Raw genomic sequence first — 9,768 nt, 5'->3', positions numbered from 1 at the left:
GGTGATGGTGGTGGTGGCGATGATGATGATGGCGATGATGATGGGGTAATGATGGTAATGATGATGACGATGATAATTGTGGTAATATTGATGGTAATGATGATGGTGATTGTGATGGTAATGATGATGATGGTGATGGTGGTGGTGATGATGGTAATGATGGTGATGATAGATGATGATGGTGGTGATGGTGATAATGATTACGTTGATGATGACAACGATGATAGTGATGATGATGTTCGTAAAGATTACGATGATAAGATGATGATGATGGTGGTGGTGGTGGTGATGAAGATTATTCAAATGATGGTAGCCGTGGTGGTGATGGGGGTGGTGGTGATGATGACTATGATAATGACAATGGTGGCGGCGGTAGTGGTGGTGGTGATGAGGATAGGGATGGTGGTTGTGATGACGATGATTATTCTTACTATCATTATGAAGGTAGTGTTGTGATGGTATTAATGGTGATAATGATAATAATAGTGGTGGTGAAGATGGTAGCGATGATGATGACAGTAGTTTTGAAGATGGTGGTGGTGGTAGTGTTGAGGATGACGACGATGATGATGATGATGAAGATAGTGGTGGCATGGTGGTGATGAAGATGGTGGTAAAGATGACAGTGATGATAAGTTATAACGGAATAACCATCGTTAATACGTATGGTGGTGAGAGATAGATGTGAAGAAGGATAATTGAGATATAAATTGCTTTGGGACGCGATGATCATAATGAAAATAAAATAAGATTATAATGTTTTCATTGATCTATTTACATGTATATTAAAAACAGCAAATTTATCTCAACTGACATGCGACCGGTGTGTTGGCTCAGTTGGTAGAGCGTCCGTCTCACAACCGGGTGGTCGGGGGTTCAAACCGCGTCAGACCAAAAGACGTTAAAAGATGGGGGTTGCTGCTTCCGTGTTTGGCGTTCAACGATTAAATAGAGCCTCGTCGATCTGGCGCTGCACAGCGGCTGCGGGGCCCACGATCAATTGGGCAAAGCAAATTTTCGGAGTATTTCATTGCATGTCTATTTCGAACAATAAATTATGGATTTTCATAAAATAACCTTTTATGAAACAAATCATCAAACTTGAATAAATATTGAAGTTAAGGAAAAAAATCTAGGTAGACACTTTGATTTAGAAATTAAAAACACCTAGGGGAGAAAGGAAAGAAAAAGAATGTGGGGGAGAGAGAGAGGAGGGGGGGGGGTTAACGAAAGGGAGAAAGAATCAAAGAAAAGAAGTAAGAAATAAAAAAAATAAAATTGAAAAGAAGAGTCGGAAAGAAACATCAAAACAATAATATCGGTTTTTCGAAATGATTATTAAGAAAGTAAGACTGGTTTCAAAACTGTGTATGATGGCGCTATTCTATCTTCTTAAACGGTGGCATTACTTTTGGTACACTATGTGCGTAATAGGTTCTTGGTGATTTAAGTCTTTTTTTTCATCATGGAATCGTTTTAAGATAATTGACAATAAATCATAATTACTCGGATACTGATAGGGCCTACTATAGCAACAGTTTAGTAGTGATTCTATTCATCTCTTGACCATGTTAATGAGAATCTTTGACATTTATCTTGACAGTGTTACAGTGGAGCTCTAAAGTCAGTGAATCCTATCAAAAAATAAACATGATTATGTATTTAGAATGTTCAAGTCCTGCCATTTTTTTTTTAGATATCTATTAATGAATTGATTCGATAAACTATCAAATTCAGTAAAGTTTGTTGATGACTCGCTGTACATTCTACATTTAACACTCAGCATGAAGAACTGCATTTTGTGGTGGGTTCACCAACTTTTGAGAAGGAATTGTGTACAAGGAAGGGGAGCCACTATTACTAAGGTATTAAAAAATAAACAAAGCTAGAAAAATGTTCAAAGAAAGAACAACACAAAACGCAAACAAACACAGAAAAACTTTAAAAGGAAAGAAAGAACGGAAAAAAGAGAGACAGAAATATTAAGAAGCATTAAAAAAAGTACGACTAGAAAACAGAATGAAAAGACAGAAAAATACACAAAGAAAAAAATAAATACAGACAAAAGGAAATAAAACAGAGAGAGTGGGAAAATCGGGTGAGAGAAAGGGAGAGAGAGAGAGGGAGGGGGTATATAAAGAGAGAGAGAGTCCGAGAGGCAATCAGAGAGGAAGGGGGAGGTATATACAGAGAGAGAGATAGGGAGGGGGGATGATCACTTTAAGCATTGTCTGACGTGTAGGGAAAGTTATTACACGCATACGATTGTCAAAAAAAATCAACCGAAATAGAATTCCAAATATTTGGAGGGCACGTCCTATTGTGCCCCAACCTTATTGTTTATTCATTTATTTATTTATCTATTTATTTCATTTTATCATATTTTATTCCACATTTTATTTTTTTTAATTGATCTATTATCATTATAATTTTTTTTTTTTTTTTTTGGGGGGTGGGGGACTTGTCCCCTCCCCCTAGTTTGACCACCACTAACTGAGGCGCGGCTTTATAGAGCCGCGCCTCAGTTAGCACGGTGTAAATGTAAATGGGTGTTTTGAGGCCCCACCCGTACCTTAACAAAAGACATTAATGAATATCGACAATATGTATGCATGTACACATATTGAGTAATGCAGTATCCCATTCATGTCTTCAAGTTCTCTAAGAATATGCAAATTTTAGAACATTTACATTCATGCACTATCACAATGCTGGTAAAGTAAGCAAATGAATTTCCCCACTTTCAGTATAATTCCTTGATCTCTCACCCCTGTTTCCGATAAATTACAATAACGCTGTAAAAAAAAATTGTTATAGGAAAAACAAGACACACAAAAGGCACTACCTCCTTTCTCTTCAAAACGGTTTTTCCGGTTTTAACCTATTTTTGCGAACACGAATATACTTCAAAACGGCAACATTAATTAAAGGGATTCTACCTACTGGTATTGAAAGAAAATTACTTTTATTGCGTCGCTACCTCGCTATAAGCTGGCTTGCCAAAATGGAATTATTGTTATCACCCTAGTGTTACCCAATTTAAACTCGGCATCAAAAATATAAAAAGGGGCATGTTATTAAATAAACAACCATTAAGCATCCTCAGCTGGCAAAAAGAGCTAGCTCATAGATCACAACCTTTATAGAATAATTTGACCAAAAAAATCATCAACCCTGAAGGGCGGCCAGAAGGGATGTCGACCTCTTCGAAGTAAGGATGATAACAATTCCCTCACTAGTTCTCTTGACACATATGGGAAACGTCCCACCCAGCTGAGTCTGAAGGGCGGCCTGGAAAGATGTCGACCTCTTCGAACTAGAGATGATAACAAGAAGCCTCTTAAGTCATTAAGGCACATGGGGGACGTCCCTCCGAGCTGGGCCTAGTCGGAGATGCATCAAACAGTGACATGATATCCACCAAGAGCTCATTGGACAGGACCCTTTTAAGAAGTGTGGATGGGACCCGCAGGAGCAGCAGGATCAGAAATAAGGGTTGGGTCAGTAGAAGATGAAAGGAAATATGACCCTTCCACTAAGGGGGGGGGGGGAGACCAGTTATCACATTTACGTATTAAAGTTGACTGCATCGGAGCCATTGATCACACCGGAGTCGGACTGAGTGATGTCTTGGTATCCACGATGAAAAACACCTGATGTCTGGGTATACGTCTGGCATGTCTGGGTCGGTGACAAGTTTGGATGTGGGGGTATCTACATCAATTACAAATTCGAACGTGCTGTCAATTAGATGGGGAGTACAGCGGTGGACACGAGCAAGGAATACGGTACAACATCTCCAGAGGGCTACGGATTCAGAGAGGAGTTACTTCTGTCCATGAGATGAGAAGTGCTTCCCAAGTATTAATTTTTGGTTCTAGAGGCAAAATTATTCCAGAAACTGTTCTTAATGTTGGGGGCCACAGTGTTGCTCGTAGTGAGCATGTTCGATTTCTAGGAGTAATTATCGAAGAACCTTTGACTTAGAAACCCCATAAAGTCAGTGTGTACAAAGGTTTCTTGAGGTGTAGGTGCTATATATAGATTAAGATGTGTTTTGTCTGAGACTTTTCTAGGAACTTTACATACATATCAGCTTTGTGCTTCCCTATCTGACTTACTGTAATGTTGTATGGGACAATTTTACTTTTGAGACTTACAGTGAAAAACTAAAAGTTTTACAAAATAAAATTCTTACGCTTATCACCAATTCAATGTTCAGACATCCTAGTAAACCCTTTTCCCTTCAGTTAAAGTTGCTTCCTCTTCTTTTGATGAGTTAGTCAGGTTCAAAGGTAGCTGGGAATACCCGGTACTATTTACAGGAAGTTCGAATCGGGTGTGTTTTTTTTTACTCTTGTAGTTGATTTGAATTTGTATTGAACTACACATTAGCAATAACATGAAGTGATCATTGTGTTGTAATGCAAACCTGGCGTTTCAATACGTTAGTATTGACTTGACTTGTATGTTATTTGACGGAATTTAAATCTCATGTTCGTAAATTGATTTAGCGATGGCTGAGAAGTGTGAATCAGACAAAGTTTCGAGCTCTTCACTGAACCTGATATGTCCATTATGTCTTGATATATTTGTCGAGGCGACAATCCTGACTTCATGTGGACACACATTTTGTAGGCGATGCCTCAAGAAATACGATCTAACTCATCAGGACCTTGATCACATGGTCTGTCCTCTCTGCAGGGAGATAACCAAGTTGTACGCCAACCGTGTCGATGATCTCCGCCTCAATGACTCCATCAACGGACGCGTAGACGATTACCACGCCAAGTGTGGAGGGATGAATGCTGTCCTTGAGATGTGCCAGAAATGCACCGCTTGCAAGTCTCAGAGAGACGCTGTATCATTCTGCAGAACATGTAATTATTACATGTGTAGTGAGTGCTTACATTGTCATCAACATCTTACAGTCGTCTTCGAAGGTCATGAGGTTGTATCCATGGATGATGTCATCGAAGGGAAGGTCAGCATTGGTCATTTATTCGAGAAGTGTTCCATCCACAAACAAGAGAACAAAGATATGTTTTGTGAGGATTGTAAGGTCCATGTCTGTCACAAGTGCGTACTCGTTGATCATCAATATCACAAAATCAAGAACCAGGTTAACTTTGAGCAGGAGTTGCGACGGAAGGTAAATTTATTCATAATTATCACAGTATAAACGCTGGTTATAATTACTGTATATACATCGCTGTTTAATACTATGTAAACCTTACAGTTGTTGCTAAGAATTTGAAACAACAATGCTTGATTTTAATTGAGAATCAATAATCAGACTTAGCTGTTTGATTTATATAAAAGAACTATTTAAACAAGTAATGTGAGGCAGTGGCGTAGCTACGGGGGGGGGGGGGCACGTGCCCCCCCCCCAGGTGCCCCTCGAAAAAAAATTGGCAGAGCAAAAAAAAAGGGGGAGAAAGAAGAAAAAAGGAAAAGAAGAAAAAAAAGAAGAGGAAAATAAGAGGAGGAAGACGAGTGAATAAATTAATGTGAGGGGAAAACTTGCAAAAAAAATCTATCATGTTACTCTATAAAAGTTTTGCTTGCGCTTCGCGCCAGAATTGCCTGTTCAATGAGATTCATATCTTGCTCAATAGGCTGATATGGAGCAAGTTTTGACGTCAATATACAAAACATATTTTAGCTCGGACATCGAGCTTTCATTATTTTTTTTCATTTACAAATTTAAGTGCTCTGTAAAATGTCCGTTTTATGGTCTACATATCAGCATTTTAAGCTCACTCTGCGTGGTTACATTGTTTGATTTGCTAAGTTAATATTGTCATCGTGTATTCCATAATGTTCCATAAACAAATGTATTCAGAATGCCCAGATTCTAGGTCTAAATCTAAAACATGCGCAATAGCCTGCATGCATGTTCTTTATTCAAAATTTACTTAAATTATCCAGTTTCACATCAGAATATCAATAATTGTCAGCTCACGCTTCACGATCGCATTATTAATGATACCCAATTAACTATATAACTTTTAGGTCTAAAATCTCAATTTTCTTCCTCTCGCGCTTCGCGCTCGCATCAATTGTTTATAGTTACATACCGATCCCATTTATTTATACAAAAAGTGCTTAGAATAACCATTTTTTAGGTCAGAATGTCAAGAAAATTTGCTCGCGCTTCGCGCTCGCATTATTGAAATACATACCTTCTTTTTGGGTAACTGTAAGCAGTCCTTAACCGGGTCCCTTTTCGATAATGCTTGAACAGTTAATACAAATATCTACTCGTGCTTGGCGTTCGCAGTAACCCTCTAGTTACATACGAATCTTGTTAGGATCACACATAACTTTGCCCAGAATATTACATTTTCAGGAAAAATACATGAAAAAAGTTTTTAAAAAATCGCTCTCGCTTCCCGCTCACACTTTTTATAAGGCTTATGAGATTATTTCATGTTAATGCTGTTTTTCAAGAATAAAATTATGAAGTGACTGATCAGGGAAAATATAGGTGAAGATAATTTTGGGCCCCGTCCGGACGCGTCCCCTATTGGTGAAAGTCGGATCCGCCCATGTGACACATACACACTTTGGAAAAAAATGGCCGGTGCCCTCCCCCCCTGAAAAAGCAAGGACCCCCCCCAGTGCTCCCCAGGAAAAAAATCCTAGCTACGCCACTGATGTGAGGTTAACCAGCTTGTGCAAATATGTAGGCAACATTTTGGGCAAAAAAGACCAAAATCACTGGGCAACATACTATCCATACTACTGTTGGTTAAAATATTCCAAGGTGGGTAATAAAAACTAATAATTGGGTAATAACTTTGCTCAATTGGACAATAATTGCCCAGAATATATAAGCATGCATATATTTATTTTTTACAAACATTACCCAACACAGTGGACAGTATGTTGCCCAACATTTTAAGTGTGTATAATAAGTAGATTTAACATGGTTATAAATACTGAGGGTTATCATTGAGCAGAACATGATGAAAATTAAATGATTAAAGAATTAAAATTTTAAGAATTAAAAATTAAAGAATAAACACCAAAGATCATAACACTTTTAATAATGATTACGATTGTGATGACAATAATGATGATAATCACAATATCAAGATATATAGGATATTAACAACAGTAAAAATAAAAAATAAAGATAATAATAATAATGAAATATCAATGATGATACTACTAGTAATGATGACATGAATAATGATAGCTATAATAATGACAAAATGAATAAGAATATATAAATCAATATTGATTTATAAAATAAAAATATAGATGGTGTTGAATACAGATTGACAATGATATAGAATAATTTGTAATACAATCATCAGCATCTAAAATGTTGTTGCATTTAATTTTGTTATTCATTCTTTATGTTGAACAGCATTAATGATTATTATCGGTATTGTTTCAATGACAAACAATTTTGTAATTATATGCTGTCTCTCTTCAAGCTTATTCAGATTGTCGTGTGACATTCTGCATGACTTATCTTTGTTTTATACTATTAGCATTTGTTATATTCAACTTCATGGAATATTTCCAGATCTAACTCACTGTTTTTATCACGTTCTATACGTAGGTGACAGACCTTGCCCAGCGATGTGCTGACAAGAAAGCAGAGCTGGAAAAGAACATTCAGAACATAGAAATACAACGTCATGAGGTACACACTGCAGTGCAGACACTACTAGATGATGTCAGGCAAGCCTACAGCATCAAGGCCAAGGAGCTGGAAGAAAATCTTCGAAATCTCACCGACTCAATACATGCCTTACACTCTTAAAAATATTGGGTAAAAATGCTCCATGATGGTAATTATGTATCCAACCAACATTGGGCATTTCTTTTGGGCATTATTATTTATCCAGTGTGATGAAATTTTGCTCATTCTTAAGTAATTTCTGCTTATTTTTTAACCTTACTGGACAATATGCTTCCCGCATTGGGTAAAATACCGCCCAAAATTGGTTGGATACATAACTACCCTCGTGCTGGTTAAAAGTTTGCCCAATATTTTTTACAGTGTACAGCATAGTTTTGATGACGACCTCGACGTCTTGAAGTCAAAAGATCGACAGAGGATCAAGAGTATTTGTAGTTCAATTACTTTGGTAGATAATGACAGACTGGGTCATCTTGAGACAGACTCTCTATCTGCTCATATCTTGCTCTGTGAGGAGCTGGATACCATGCTGAAGGAGGTTACTGATCACACTTCTGCGGAAGCTATTAAGAAGAAAGCACAGGAGAAGAGGTTCAAACCAGCAGATGATACTCGTCTTGACCTCGGGAGCATCTCAGGATCAGATCCCAAGATGGAAGTCATTCAGTGTGTTGATCTACGGGGAGGGATGTGCGGTATGGCACGGTACTCCAATAGCACTGTCGCTATCGGGTATGGGTGGAATGCACAAGGTATTGATATCATTGATTCAAATGGTGGAAAGCAGCGATATAGTAACATATTAGCCTTAAATGACATGAATTGTTATGATCTGATTTTTCAACGGGACGGGGCGTTATGCGTGTCTGTTGGTTCTACAGAAGGCCACATCTACTCTCCCCTTGGCTCTAGGAAAGCAACAATCCACGTGAGAGACAATCGATATTTTCTCAGAGTTAACAGAACTCCATCAGATGAAATCATCATTACTAACCATGGAAACCAAGTCTATATCTATGACCCTAAAGGATCCACTCTTAAACACACTGTTCAAACAAAGCACACGACGTGGCAGGCATCTATCACCAGGACGGGTTTGATCGTCACGAGTTCATGTTGGGACTATCCAAGCGTGGTGACGGTCTATGACAGGGATGGGAATGCTGGTGAGTCTCTACAAGCTCCAGAGGATGTCTACCTGTATGCTGCCGTGGATGAGCGGGACAGGGTGTATGTAGCGAGTGTTGATGAGAAGAATAATAGTGTCGTGATCAGACTATATGATCTTGATGGTCTGAACCTGAAGGAAAGAGTTGAATTCAATGCACTTGATATGACATTGTAAGATTGTTGGTGTTACTTGGTTTCCCTCTCCCCAGACATGCTCGCCTTTGCTTGTTGCAAGAAGTTATATTTCATCAAGGTATCACTGTAATCCAGATTGTCTCACATCATATAGCATCACAGCCCAATATTGTGTAACATGTATTCACCGAGCTATCCTGATTTACCTCCATGGTTCCATATTCTATTGTTTATCATAATTTCATGATATCTCTTTTCAATGGTAGGATCCATCATGTGTCATTCTTAGGAGTATAAAAACTAGTCACGCATGCTATAGAACTATCAGTAAAATTCCTTTAAAAATGGGTTCTCCTGGCTTAAAATAGTAAAATCAGAATATACATTGTGACATACTCCATAGCATAAAATGGCAAAACGCTGAAAATTTCATCAAAATCTGATAAAACAACTAATTAATTTGTAAGTTTAGCGATATTTTGTGAAAACAGCTATGACCAGTGATAAGTGGGCTGATGTTGTGTGGTCCCAACTTTCCCTTTTATTATTTCATTATAGGACATCACAATGCATTGTGTATAAAATTTGTTTCAACAATGATGATATTACAAATCAAAGCAGTAACCAATTTTATAAGAGTGTTACCAAGGTAACGCAATGCTTATAAATTTCCTTGTCAAATTTTGATCAGGTTTTCAGTGTTTGTTTGTCCCTCTCAGTCTGAGTACCCCTTCATTATTGTATTGATCTAAAACTCCTCAAAAAATTTGTAAATCTAACTTTGATCGATAATCGCTCCTCGG

General features: G+C 37.8%; 1 pseudogene; it reads left to right on the top strand.

Moving 5' to 3' along the window:
• Positions 1-4,516: 4,516 nt before the first annotated feature.
• On the top strand, positions 4,517-9,220 carry LOC121427817 (annotated as a pseudogene).
• The last annotated feature ends 548 nt before the right edge of the window (positions 9,221-9,768 follow it).

This window comes from Lytechinus variegatus, chromosome 14 (assembly GCF_018143015.1).
Source record: "Lytechinus variegatus isolate NC3 chromosome 14, Lvar_3.0, whole genome shotgun sequence".
Lineage (NCBI taxonomy): Eukaryota > Metazoa > Echinodermata > Echinoidea > Temnopleuroida > Toxopneustidae > Lytechinus > Lytechinus variegatus.
The sequence above is the reverse complement of the archived record's forward strand: the minus strand, read 5'-3'. Positions and strand labels throughout refer to the sequence as shown.